Genomic DNA, 12,394 nt, shown 5'->3' on the forward strand with positions numbered 1-12,394 from the left:
AATTCATGCACATTTGGTTTAAAAATGTCCATCAAAAACCGACACGTGTCCAATTTTCATGGCTGTTTTTTTTTTTTCACTGTCATGTGATCGTAGCCTTAGTTTCAGTGTTGGTGGCTGCTGCGGACAGCTGATCTGTGGGAGTTTCAGACTCCTCACTGATCTGATATTGATGGCCTAACCTGAGGATAGGTCATCAATATCTATAAGGGCTCATGCACAGGACCACATGTATTTTGTGGTCCGTATAACACGGGTCCTCAAAAAATACGGATGATGTCCATGTGCTTTCCGTATTTTGCAGAATGGAACAGCTGGCCCCTAATAGAATGGTCCTATCCTTGTCCATAATGCGGACAATAATAGGACACGTTCTATTTTTCTGTGGAACGGTCATTCTTTTCCGTTTTTTGTGTCCCCATTGAAGTGAATAGTTCCGCATACGGGCCGCAAAAAAAAAAAAACGGACATGGAAACAAAATATGTTCGTGTGCATGAGCCCTTAAAAAACTGATTACATTTTGTTTTACCATGCAGCAAAACTTGTTAAAACCAGATTAAATGTGGATCCAAATATGTACAGTATATTGCTTAAAATATAAAAGATTAACAGCACCAGGTCATTCATGAAATTCCCATTATAGGTTATTAAGTTTAGTTATTATACCCTAGGCCGTGTTTTTCAACGTCTGATAAACCTTACTGAAAATGAGCAAGCTACTTATTAACACTGGCTCTATGTTATTTTCATACATTTTCTTCTACTATTTATCAGTTTTACGATATATATAATCAAAGCAGTCGTATATGTGCCACTTAAAGTTACATTAATTTCAGGTGTCTTCAAACATTTTTGGATAATTTGTGTCCCTTAGGGCTCATGCACACAGCCGTAACCGTTTTTGCAGGCTGCAAATTGCCGATTCGCAAAATACGGATACCGGCCATGTGCATTCCATATTTTGCAGAACACAACGTCTGGCTCATAACAGAACAGTACTATCCTTGTCCGTAATGCAGACAATAATAGGACATGTTCAATATTTTTGCGGGTGCCATGGAACGGACAAACATTGTGATGTCTGCATCTTTTGTGGCCCTATTGAAGTGAAAGGGTCCACGTCCGACCTGCAAAAAATGTGGATCAAATTCAGACAAAAAATACGTTTGTGTGCATGCGCTCGGCCTCTTCTGCCTAGAAATGCCAACTTCAATCTTATTTTAACAGCCAGTCTATCCTGTTACATCTCTAATTGGTTAAAGGGGTTGTCCAGCCAATGCACCTTATGTGTGCCCCTTAGAAAGAAAACACTGAAATGTCTGTGGCTCCACTGTGCCCACACTGCTGCCCTGTTCCTAGCTGCTTCCAGTCCCCACAGAACCAGGAAGTGGTTTGGTCTCATAACCACTGAGGCCAGTCATAGGCCTCAGTGGTCACATCTGCTTGAACAATACACTACCCTTTACTGGAGTAAGATGGTAAAAAAAAAAAAAAAAGTGTTAGTGATAGATCTGGAGTGAAACTAATTAACATTGCCACTGAACAAAGAAAGGAAAGTGAGCACAGAAACTGGTGTAAATAATGAGTGAAATCTACAATTGCCACAAGCTGCCATAGATTTCAGTCTGGCACACAGACTGCCAAAGGAGGCATTTAATTTATGACAATGCCTGCGAATCGCAAATGAATTGCCTACTTCGGGGGTGCAGGCTCTACTAAGACTGGCGAAGCACACATTGGTCTTAATCAGGGCCAGAGTGTGAGTGAGCACGAAATAGAGCAGTACTGCTAAAATTAGGGATCGACCGTTATTGATTTTTTAGAGCCGATACCGATAATCTGTGAACTTTCAGGCTGATAGCCGATAATTTATACTGATATTCTGTGAATTTTCATTTTTGAAAAAAAAATAAAAAAATCCTACACAAATCTGCTGAAAATGAATATGTTTATTGTTAACGTGTATATTTTTATTTTTTTGTAAATCTTTCCTTTTCATGTATACTTAATATTTACTTTTTTTTTTCCTTTTTTTGATTTTTACTAACTATTAGCCCCCTTAAGGACTAGAGCCCTTGTCCTATTCACCCTGATAGAGCTCTATCAGGGTGAATAGGACCTCACACTCTCCCTGCTGCCCTGTGCATAGTACACACAGCAGCAGGGAGCAGACTATGGCAGCCAGGGCTTCAGTAGCGTCCTGGCTGCCATGGTAACCGATCAGAGTCCCAGGATTACACTGCTGGGGCTCCGATTAGAAGCTGCCACTGCTACCAATGAGGAGGAGGGGTGAGGGGACTCTGTGGCCACTGCCACCAATTATTAATACTGGGGGGCTTGGGTGGCCCAATGTCTTTAATACTGGGTTGGGGGGGGGGGGCACTGCGCCACCAATGTCTAATACTGGGGTTGGGGGTGGGGGGGCGCACTCCACCACCAATGAAGATAATTCTCTCATTAATTCATATACAGGAGGCGGGAGCTGGCTGCAGAATCACATAGCCAGCTCCCGACCTCTATGAGCGGTAGCAGCGATCCGCGGCAGTTAACCCCTCAGGTGCCGCACTTGAGGGGCTATCTGCCGCGGATCGCAGCTACTTGTCATAGAGGCCGGGAGCTGGCTATGTGATTCTGCAGCCAGCTCCCGCCTCCTGTATATGAATTAATGAGAGGGTTATCTTCGTTGGTGGTGCAGTGGCCACAGCCCCTCCTCTTCTCCTCTCATTGGTAGCAGCAGCGGCACAGGGGGGAGAGAGATGCTGCTTCCTTCTCCCCAGTGCTGCTGAGGGAACACGGATCGCGCTGTCAGCAGCGAGATCCGTATTCCCGATTCGTTATCGGAATATCAGCAAAATAGATGCTGATACTGACAACGTTCAAAATCCTGAATATCGGTCGATAATATCTGTAAAACCGATAATCGGTCGATCCTTAGCTAAAATAACTTGAATATCTTGCCCAAACAGGAGACTCAGTTCTGTTAGAGTGCTTATAGAGCAGGGCTGGCCAACCTGCAGCTCTCCAGCTGTTGTAAAACTACAATTCCCACCATGCCCTGCTGTAGGCTGATAGCTGTAGGCTGTCTGGGCATGCTGGGAGTTTTGTAAGAGCTGGAGAGCCGCAGGTTGGCCATTCCTGCTATAGAAGGAACTTGTTTATTGTCACAGCAACATGGCACCATTTCAAGCATTCAGCCTCTGTGGTGTGAGATAATTGAGGGGAAAAAGTGGCAAGAGAAATGTGAGCTAGCAGATTTGGACTGTGACCGGGCCACAAATCCACTGTATGTAGGGCATATATAACAACTTCAAATTCATGATTTAGGAAGAAGGAAATGAAAATGAACTCCTGGCGTTTTCATTTTTCTCAGGAGGTATTGTTTAAATTCCAGTTTGTCTCCCTACAAATCTCATGTCATTTTTAATGCCCTGCATTCGAAAATATTTGCAAACAAATTACATTTAAAAATGACTAAAGCCTTGATTTTACCAGAAGAATGTTTTTTTTTTTTGGTGTATAATTCATAAAACTGGAGATCCTTTCATAAAGACGGCCTTTTTATACATGCCACAGTATCGTATATGGATAGCAGAGATGGGGGTTCGACAGGCTGGCTTCAATAAAAAATAAACAGGTTGTCTTCATAAGAAAGTTTGAGGAAAGTTGTTTTAGATGGTTTAGACCAGGGATGCCCAACCTGCGGGCCTCCAGCTGTTGAAAAACTACAACTTCCATCATCTCTGGACAGCCTACAGCCATCAGGGCAGGCTGGTAGTTGTAGTTTTGCAACAGCTGGAGGGCCGCAGGTTGGGCATCCCCTGTTTAGACCATTTCTTGTTACAACACCAATTCTAAAAATGAATGACCATTCTGTGCCTTATGTTAGCCTGCAATTTATGAATGGCTGTACAAGCAACAATGCTTGCGGCTTTTTATCAGTTAAAAATGTAATTTTCAGAATATGCTTTTCATTACCATTTTGCTAAGATACCACAAAATGTCATCCTGTAATACTAGGTAACATGTTGCATTACCAATCTGGAATTACATTAATAATCCCTTTATGTGGATTACACAAAAAAGTCTTTTAAACCTCTCAGCAGAAACTAAACTTCATAAACTCCCCGGTGTTTTTCTGTTCTGATCTTGCTGTTTAATTAAAGTTAACCATTTTTTTCTTCATTGCAGATCTAGGAACCCAAGGACTGACTAGGATTATGAAGCTAGCCAAACTCACAAGCGAGAGGAAGACGGAAAACAATGTAAGTCCAGGTTCTTTGATGAGTCCCCTGTGGTTATGTCTAGCATAGCATATCCTTTTTATATAAGCTTGTTTAATGGAATTACAGAAAATACTAGTTTGTATTTTACTTCCTTTAACCTGCTTTGATGTTTGTAAATGTGTGACACAAGCAGAATCGAGCTGTTCGTGATGACCGAGTACCTCAAGTCAAGTAATAAATTTAATCGACTGTGCTGTAATGCAATGAAATTATGAGTAGTCAACTTAGCCAAGCTGTTAACTTATTCTGTTGAATTAATGACGCTTTGCAACATTGACTGTCTTCCTCTGGTGAGAGCTCATGAACACAATTTACTGGAATATATTACTGGGCAAACTGATCAAGTAGAATATTAAAGGGGCAGCATCAACCACAAGTTCCTCCTGTAATGTCTTTCATTTTGTTGATTTATTGATTTCTATAAAACATATTTCTGTGATGCCCTATTTGCAGGGCCGGTGCAAGGATTTTTGCCAACACAAGCGAAGCTACATTTTGGCGCCCCCCCCCCCCCCTCGCTTCTCCTCTCTGTGGTCCTGGTTTCTTCTCTCTGCTTCAGACAATGGCTGGTTTAAGGACAATATTTTTCGCCCTCTAAGACACACCTAGGTTTTAGAGGAGGATAATAAGAAAAAAATATTTTCCATTACACCTCAGGTCAGACCAGCAATCAGACCCCCAATGTTAATCAGACCTCAGCTCACAGCCCCAATCAGACCCTCAATGTTAATCAGACCTCAGATCAGAACGCCATGTCAGACATCAGCCCCCAATGTCAGCCATCAGACCCCATGTTACATTTCTCCCCCTTCATGTCACATTTTTCCGCCCTCCCCCAGGGTGCGCCCTAAGGCGACCGCTTGGTCTGCCTTATGGTAGCACCGGCCCTGCCTATTTGCATAATACGCAGAGTTTAAGAGTTGGATTCAGTTCATTTGGATGGCACTATGAACTAACTTAACTGAATATATCTTGAAGTGTTGACGGTGAAGCTATACCCAGTCTAATATAATAGGATAAATGTATGGGTTACCAACCAGCACCACATTGGCCATCCAATTAAAGAGTTATTCCCATTCAGACACAAATTATATCCATAGGATACACCATAAATGTCCCATAGGTGCAGGCGCCAACTTTGGGTCATGTATCTCAAGAACAGAATGGTGGCTACACATGCACGGTTTTCTCCATCCTCGTCAAAATTGCTTAATGTGCTTACTTACCTAATTTCAAGACTCCCATAAAAGTGAATGGAGGAAGCAATGCATGCGTGGCCATCTCTCTATTCACGGTGGCGCGAGACAGGAGATGGGTGTGGTTTAATCTAACTAAAACATGTCCCAGCATAACATGAAGTTTGCAGACTGTTAGCAAAAAAATCCAAGCATGGCTTATAGCAACATTTAAAGGTTTATTGCTTTATTGTTTTGTAGTAAAAGTTAAAATAAAATGTCAAATCTATGAAAAAGAATTTTTCTGAGAACAGGTGTATCTTTTTTGTTTTTGTTTGTTTGTTAATGTATGTATACTAATGCCAGAAGCCTGACTAATAAAACTGGGGAGCTGGAATTAGTGATGTGTGAGTAGAACTATTGCATAGTGGGAATAACTGAGACATGGCTGGATGATAGCTATGACTGGGCAGTTAATGTACAAGGTTGTACAGTCTGTTTAGAAAGGATCGTCAAAACTGGAGAGGGGGAGGGGTTTGCCTTTATGTAAAGTCTTGTCTAAAGCCCACACTCGGTGAAGATATAAGTGAGGGACATGAACATGTGGAGTCACTGTGGGTAGAGATACATGGAGCTAAAAACTACAATAAATTACTAATAGGAGTTTACGATAAAGCACCTAATATACCAGACACACAGAAAATCTGCTACTAAACGAGATAGACGAAGCGGCAAATCATAATGAGGTGGTTATTATGGGGGACTTCAACTTCCCAGATATAGACTGGGAAACTGAAACTTGTATATCTCATAAAGGAAACAGGTTCTTGGCAATAACCAAAGACAATTACCTCTCCCAACTGGTTCAGGACCCGACTAGAGGGACGGCCATACTGAACTTATTATTAGCCAATAGGCCCGACAGAACAACAGACGTGCAGGTTGGGGGACACCTGGGAAATAGTGACCATATCATAATAACCTTCCAATTGTCATTCAAAAGAGCGTTTCTACAGGGAGGAACAAAAATACCAAACTTCAAAAAAGCTAAATTTAGCCAACTAAGAGAGGCCATAGATCTAACTAACTGGGACAAAGTCCTCAAAAATAAAAATACAGCCACAAAATGGGATATCATTAAATTCCTAAAATCTCATTGTGAGAAGTACATACCGTATGGGAATAAAAGGTTAAAGGGATTCTGTCATCAGATTTTACCCCTATAACCTAAAGATATCCTCATGTCCGGACTAAGAAGAAGAATCCTAAGCTGGCCTTATTAAAAGTCACTGAGGCTCTATTTGTCCAAAAAACTGGTTTTTATAACCTGCCAATCACTTACTTAAGGTGCCCAAGGGGAGGTCCGTTAATACAGGGTGCCCGTCCGCACCCCTGGCCGTCCGGTGCCCAGCGCCGCCTTCCGTCTTCATCGCCGCCTTCTACAGCTCAGCGCCGCCCCTGCAATCCTCTCGTCCCTTTGCCAGATCCCGCGCCTGCGCACTAGGCTCGGCCAATCTGCAGGTCATATTAGGGTTGAGCGAAGTGCGCATAACGTCGGCACATGCGCACTTCGCTCAATGAAGCCGCTGCCAGGAGTCCGCACGGGCGCATCAGGCCGAGCCTAGTGCACAGGCGCGGGATCTGGCAAAGGGACGGGAGGATTGCAGGGGCGACGCTGAGCTGTAGAAGGCGGCGATGAAGACGGAAGGCGGCGCTGGGCACCGGACGGCCAGGGCCGGCCTTTGGGGTGTGCGGGCTGTGCGGCCGCACAGGGCGCCATAGCAACAGGGGCGCTGGGCGGCTGACAGCCCGCCGTGAACTAAGTCTCTACTCTACTCACGATTATTCTGCGACTGTCTGCGGGCGGCCGGCTAACACAGCGCTCAAAGCGCACGGTCTGGACAATTGAGGAGTGAGGAGGGGGTGGGGCCCGCGGCCGCTCTGCTGCCTGGCTGGCCTGCCTGTCTTTTTAAGAGAGCAGACCAGTGGCTGCTAGAGCGTAACTGCCGCACAGGCACGTCTTCCCTTTTGACATTGCCACTGAGCTCCGCCCCCAGAGAGAAGACTGAGCGCCAGCCAGCAGCCACAGCAAGGAAGCAGCACTACAATCTACACAGGCACAGCAAAAGAACAAGTAGGTATTTGGAGAAATGTGCCATGGGGGCTGGGGGGGGGCAGAAATGTGCCATGGGGGGGGCAGAAATGTGCCATGGGGCTGGGGGGGGGGGCAGAAATGTGCCATGAGGGCTGGGGGGCAGAAATGTGCCATGGGGGCTGGGGGGGCAGAAATGTGCCATGGGGGCTGGGGGGGCAGAAATGTGCCATGGGGGCTGGGGGGGGCAGAAATGTGCCATGGAGGCTGGGGGGGAGGCAGAGATGTGCCATAGGGGCTGAGGGGGCAGAGATGTGCCATGGGGGCTGGGGGGGGGGGCAGAGATGTGCCATGGGGGCTGGGGGGGCAGAAATGTGCCATGGGGGCTGGGGGGGGAACAGTTGTGCTGATGCTGCAGTGCCCATCTGGAGGGGAGAAATGTGCCATGGGGGAGGGGGGACAGAGATGTGCTGGTGCTGCCCATCTGGAGGGGAGAAATGTGCCATGGTGACTGGGGGGGGGGTGCTGCTGCCAGCCCACTGGCCCATGGAGTGGGAGAAGTGTGCAATGGGGGAGGGGGGGCTCAGAGAGGACTCAGGGGGGGCTCATAGAGGACAGGGGGGCAGTGTGCTTTCCTGCTACTACATCAACCCCCCCCCCAAGGAATTTTGGGGGCCATTGAGGGTTGGACTTTAACTCCTTGCTGCTGATGTTGAGTGTGCACATAGCCACCAATCATGTAACTGATGTGCTCTCCCCCAGCACATCAGTTACCTTTAGGAGGGGGAAATATGATTGGTGGCTATGTGCACACTCCGCATCATCCAACCTCTAATGCCCCCCAAAATGCCCAGTGGGGGGGGGGAGGGGTATGACAGGCAGGAGGAGCAATGTGTATACGGGCCCTTGCACTTCACTCGCTCAGCTGTGCTTGCATACATATCGTGCCCTGTGTCCACTGTCCTGTGCCCACTCTGCTAAAGCCTGGCATAGCCCAGCTATGCCCAGCTTTACCAAAGCAGACAGACAGGAACTGTGATGTGATCATATTTATTGTAGGTATGTGTGTGTGTCCGTCCCTGTGTCTGTGTGTCTCTTCCTGTGTGTCACCATCACCATGCCCACAGTGTTCCTATGTCTTGACGCAGCTGCATCAGGACGTTCTCTGCGGAGGAAGAAGGAAGAGGAGGCAGCGCCGCCAGCAGGGAGTCCATGCGATAGACACAGGAAGGCACACTAAGGACGAAGGTAACACTACCACATTATCAGCACTAGTGTTATCTGTGGTGTTACATAGGACTGCAGGTAACACATTTTTTCCTCTTTGTATGTGTTTATGCGACCAGGTGTAAGAAGGGGGGGGGGGGGGGCGCCACAAGGTTAGCTCGCACAGGGCGCCTGAAAACCTAAGGCCGGCCCTGCGGACGGCGAGGGGTGCGGACGGGCACCCTGTAAAACGGACCTCCCCTTGGGCACCTTAAGTTACTGATTGGCAGGTTATAAAGACCTGTTTTTTGGACAAATAGAGCCTCAGTGACTTTTAATAAGGCCAGCTTAGGATTCTTCTTCTTAGTCCGGACATGAGGATATCTTTAGGTTATAGGGGTAAAATCTGATGACAGAATCCCTTTAAGGAACAAAAATAAACCAATGTGGATAAATTGAACTTTAAAGAAAGCAATAAATGACAAAAAGAAAGCATATAAATCACTAAAACAGGAGTGTTACACGGAAGAACTGAAAAACTATAAGGAAAAAAATAGAACATGTAAAAAACAAATAAAAGTGGCCAAACTAGAGATCGAGAGATTAATTGCAAAAAAGAGTAAAACTAATCCTAAAATGTTCTTCAATTATGTGAATGTTAAAAAGTATAAATCTCAAGGTGTTGGCCCTTTAAAGAGTAATGAGGGGGGAGTCGCAGAGAGCGACGAGGAGAAAGAAAAGCTGTTAAATATTTTTTTCTCCAATGTATTCACTGAGGAAAATAAACTGTCAGAGGACATGCAGAATGTTAAAATAAATTCCCCTTTAAAAGTGTCCTGTCTGACCCAGGAAGAAGTACATCAGCGACTTAGCAGAGCTGGAGAAGGTCCAGAGGAGGGCAACTACATTACCCTGAAAGATTATCAAAATTAGGGTTATTCACTTTAGAAAAAAGACGACTAAGGGGAGATCTAATTAATATGTATAAATATATCAGGGGACAGTACAGAGATCTATCCCATCATCTATTCAGTCCCAGGACTGTGACTGTGACGAGGGGGCATCCTCTGCGTCTGGAGGAAAGAAGGTTTGTACACAAACATAGAAAAGGATTCTTTACGGTAAGAGCAGTGAGACTATGGAACTCTCTGCCTGAGGAGGTGGTGATGGTGAGTACAATAAAGGAATTCAAGAGGAGTCTGGATGTATTTCTGGAGTGTAATAATATTACAGGCTATAGCTACTAGAGAGGTGTCGTTGATCCAGGGAGTTATTCTGATTGCCTGATTGGAGTCAGGAAGGAATTTTTTATTCCCCTATAGTGGGGAAAGTTGGCTTCTACCTCACAGCTTTTTTTTTTTGCCTCTGGATCTAGAGTTGTTGCAATACCAAAAAAAGAAACCCAAAAAGCCACGTGCATTCCGCATTTTAAAAAATGGCGAATCGCGCATTTTTATTATTTTTTTTCTGTTCCGGCGTTCACCACCTTTTTTTTTTTTTTTTTTTTTTATATTTTAATAGTTTGGACTTTTCTGATGTGGTGATATGTAATATGTTTATTATTTATATATTTTATATGTGAAATTGGGAAAAGGGGGTGATTTATACTTAATATTTTGGTGGGGGTTTTTTTTACTTTTTTTTTTTTTTTTTTTTACACGTTTTATTTAATAACTATTTCCCCCCTTAGGGGCTAGAACCTGGGATCTTTCATCCCTTGTCCTATTCAGCCTGATAGAGATCTATCAGGGTGAATAGAACTTCACACTGTCCCTGCTGCTCTGTGCTTTGTGCACACAGCATCAGGGATGTTACCATGGCAGCCAGGGCTTCTGTAGCGTCCTGGCTGCCATGGTAACCGTTCGGAGCCCCAGGCTTACACAGCTGGGGCTCCGATCAGAAGCTGCCACTGCACCACCAATGAGGGGGAGGGGAGAGGACCCTGTGCCCACTGCCACCAATGATTTTAATACTGGGGGGTTGAGAGGGGCCAGCGCACTGTGCCACCAATGATTTTAATGGGATGGGGCGTTGATAATTACCCCTTTATACAGGAGGCGGGTACTGGCAGATCAGCGGCAGTTAAACCCTTAGGTGCCGCACCTGAGGGGTTAACTGCCGCTGATCGCAGCTCCCTGTCAGGGGCAGGGTGCCAGTAATGCGATTCTGCTGCCGGCACCTGCCTCCTGTATTGTGTTAAAGACTGACTGACTACTTTTCCTGGGTCCAGACTAAGTTTCAGGCTACACAGAGCGGCGCCCAGCGATGTCCCAGCACTCACCATTATTCCTGGGCGCCGCTCCGTTCACCCGCATCGGAGCGATGGGGAGGAGACATCAGCTTCACTAGTGGGTGTTCCTTCTCCCTGGCTGTAGCGCTGTCCAATCGCAGCGAAGGGAGAAGGAACGCCCACTAGTGAAGCTGCTGTCTCCTCCACATCGCTCCGATAGTAATCAGCAGCATGTGGAGCAGGAGAGGAGACAGTAATGGGGCACTGCGGGCGAACGGAGCGGCGCCCAGGACTTATAGTAAGTGCTGGGACATCGCTGGGTGCCGCTCTGTGTGGGAATAGTCCTATCATTGGTGGCGCAGTGCGCCCGCCCCTCTCTTCTCATTGGTGGCGCAGTGCGCCCGCCCCTCCTCCGCCCATCTCTCCTCATTGGTGGCAGCGGCAGCAGCAGCACAGGGGGGGAGGGAGGAGGACAGCTTCCTTCTCCCCGTGCTGCTGAGAGAACATGAGCGCACCGATAGCAGCGCGCTCATGTTCAGAGATACTAGGCAGCCCAGTATTGAAAAAACGGAAATCCCGGTATCGTATCAATACCGGGACAAAAGTATCGATTGGGTATAGAAATTTCGATACCCGCAACAACCCTATCTAGATCAACTTGCAGGATAACAGGCAGAACTGGATGGACAAATGTCTTTTTTCGGCCTTATGTACTATGTTACTATGTTATTATGTCCATCAAGATGGAAGTACACATTAAAACAGCATTGCATTTTCAGACATGTGTCATCTATGGGCATTAAACAGGGTCTCTAGCTCCAGGTCTTTATAGAACTCTAATCCAAAGTATTGTTTCAATGCTCACCACCCCCATTGGAATTGGCTGAGCTATGGGGATATCTTGCTCTAAATTGTTGTCAGATTCCAAGTGTCTCACTGCTGATAACTTTTTTCGGCTTGAGTGCTCAGCACCCTCGAGCATTTTAAAATTACACAGAACTAAGTGTTTTATTGTAGTATTACTATAAGTGCCAAGTCTCTGTGGCAGTCATTCCAAGTAGTATGTACTTTTACCCTTCTCCAAGGTACTGAAGCCCGGGAGTCATGACTGTTATTGATGCTGGTGGGAACAAGTTATTTGGAAACTGTGAGACTTAATGGTATTGGAACCCAACAGTATTGTTACCTACATTTGGTTTTTTTGGAATTTATTTTCAGAAAGGTCATATAATATTTGGTCAACTGCCAGAACCTTTTCAGTACGAATGGAAATATGCAATTTGAAACTAAAATAATCCATAAAATAGTATTAATGGCTCCCACAGTACCCAATAACTAAACACAGTGACTTCAGATTAAGATAGTATCAGATCTCTGTATACAAAGCATATTAAGGGTACTTTCACC

The 12,394-nt window shown here is 45.6% G+C and overlaps 1 long non-coding RNA gene across 6 annotated transcripts in view; it reads left to right on the forward strand.

The window, feature by feature from the left end:
• Positions 1-12,394, forward strand: part of LOC122934283 — an 898,769-nt gene that overhangs the window by 496,668 nt on the left and 389,707 nt on the right. For all 6 annotated transcript variants that reach the window (XR_006388647.1, XR_006388648.1, XR_006388650.1 and 3 more), the window contains one exon: positions 4,190-4,263. This is a non-coding gene — a long non-coding RNA (uncharacterized LOC122934283). The remainder of the gene's footprint in view (positions 1-4,189; positions 4,264-12,394) is intronic.

The sequence above is a fragment of the Bufo gargarizans genome, chromosome 4 (genome assembly GCF_014858855.1).
Source record: "Bufo gargarizans isolate SCDJY-AF-19 chromosome 4, ASM1485885v1, whole genome shotgun sequence".
Classification (NCBI taxonomy): Eukaryota; Metazoa; Chordata; class Amphibia; order Anura; family Bufonidae; genus Bufo; species Bufo gargarizans.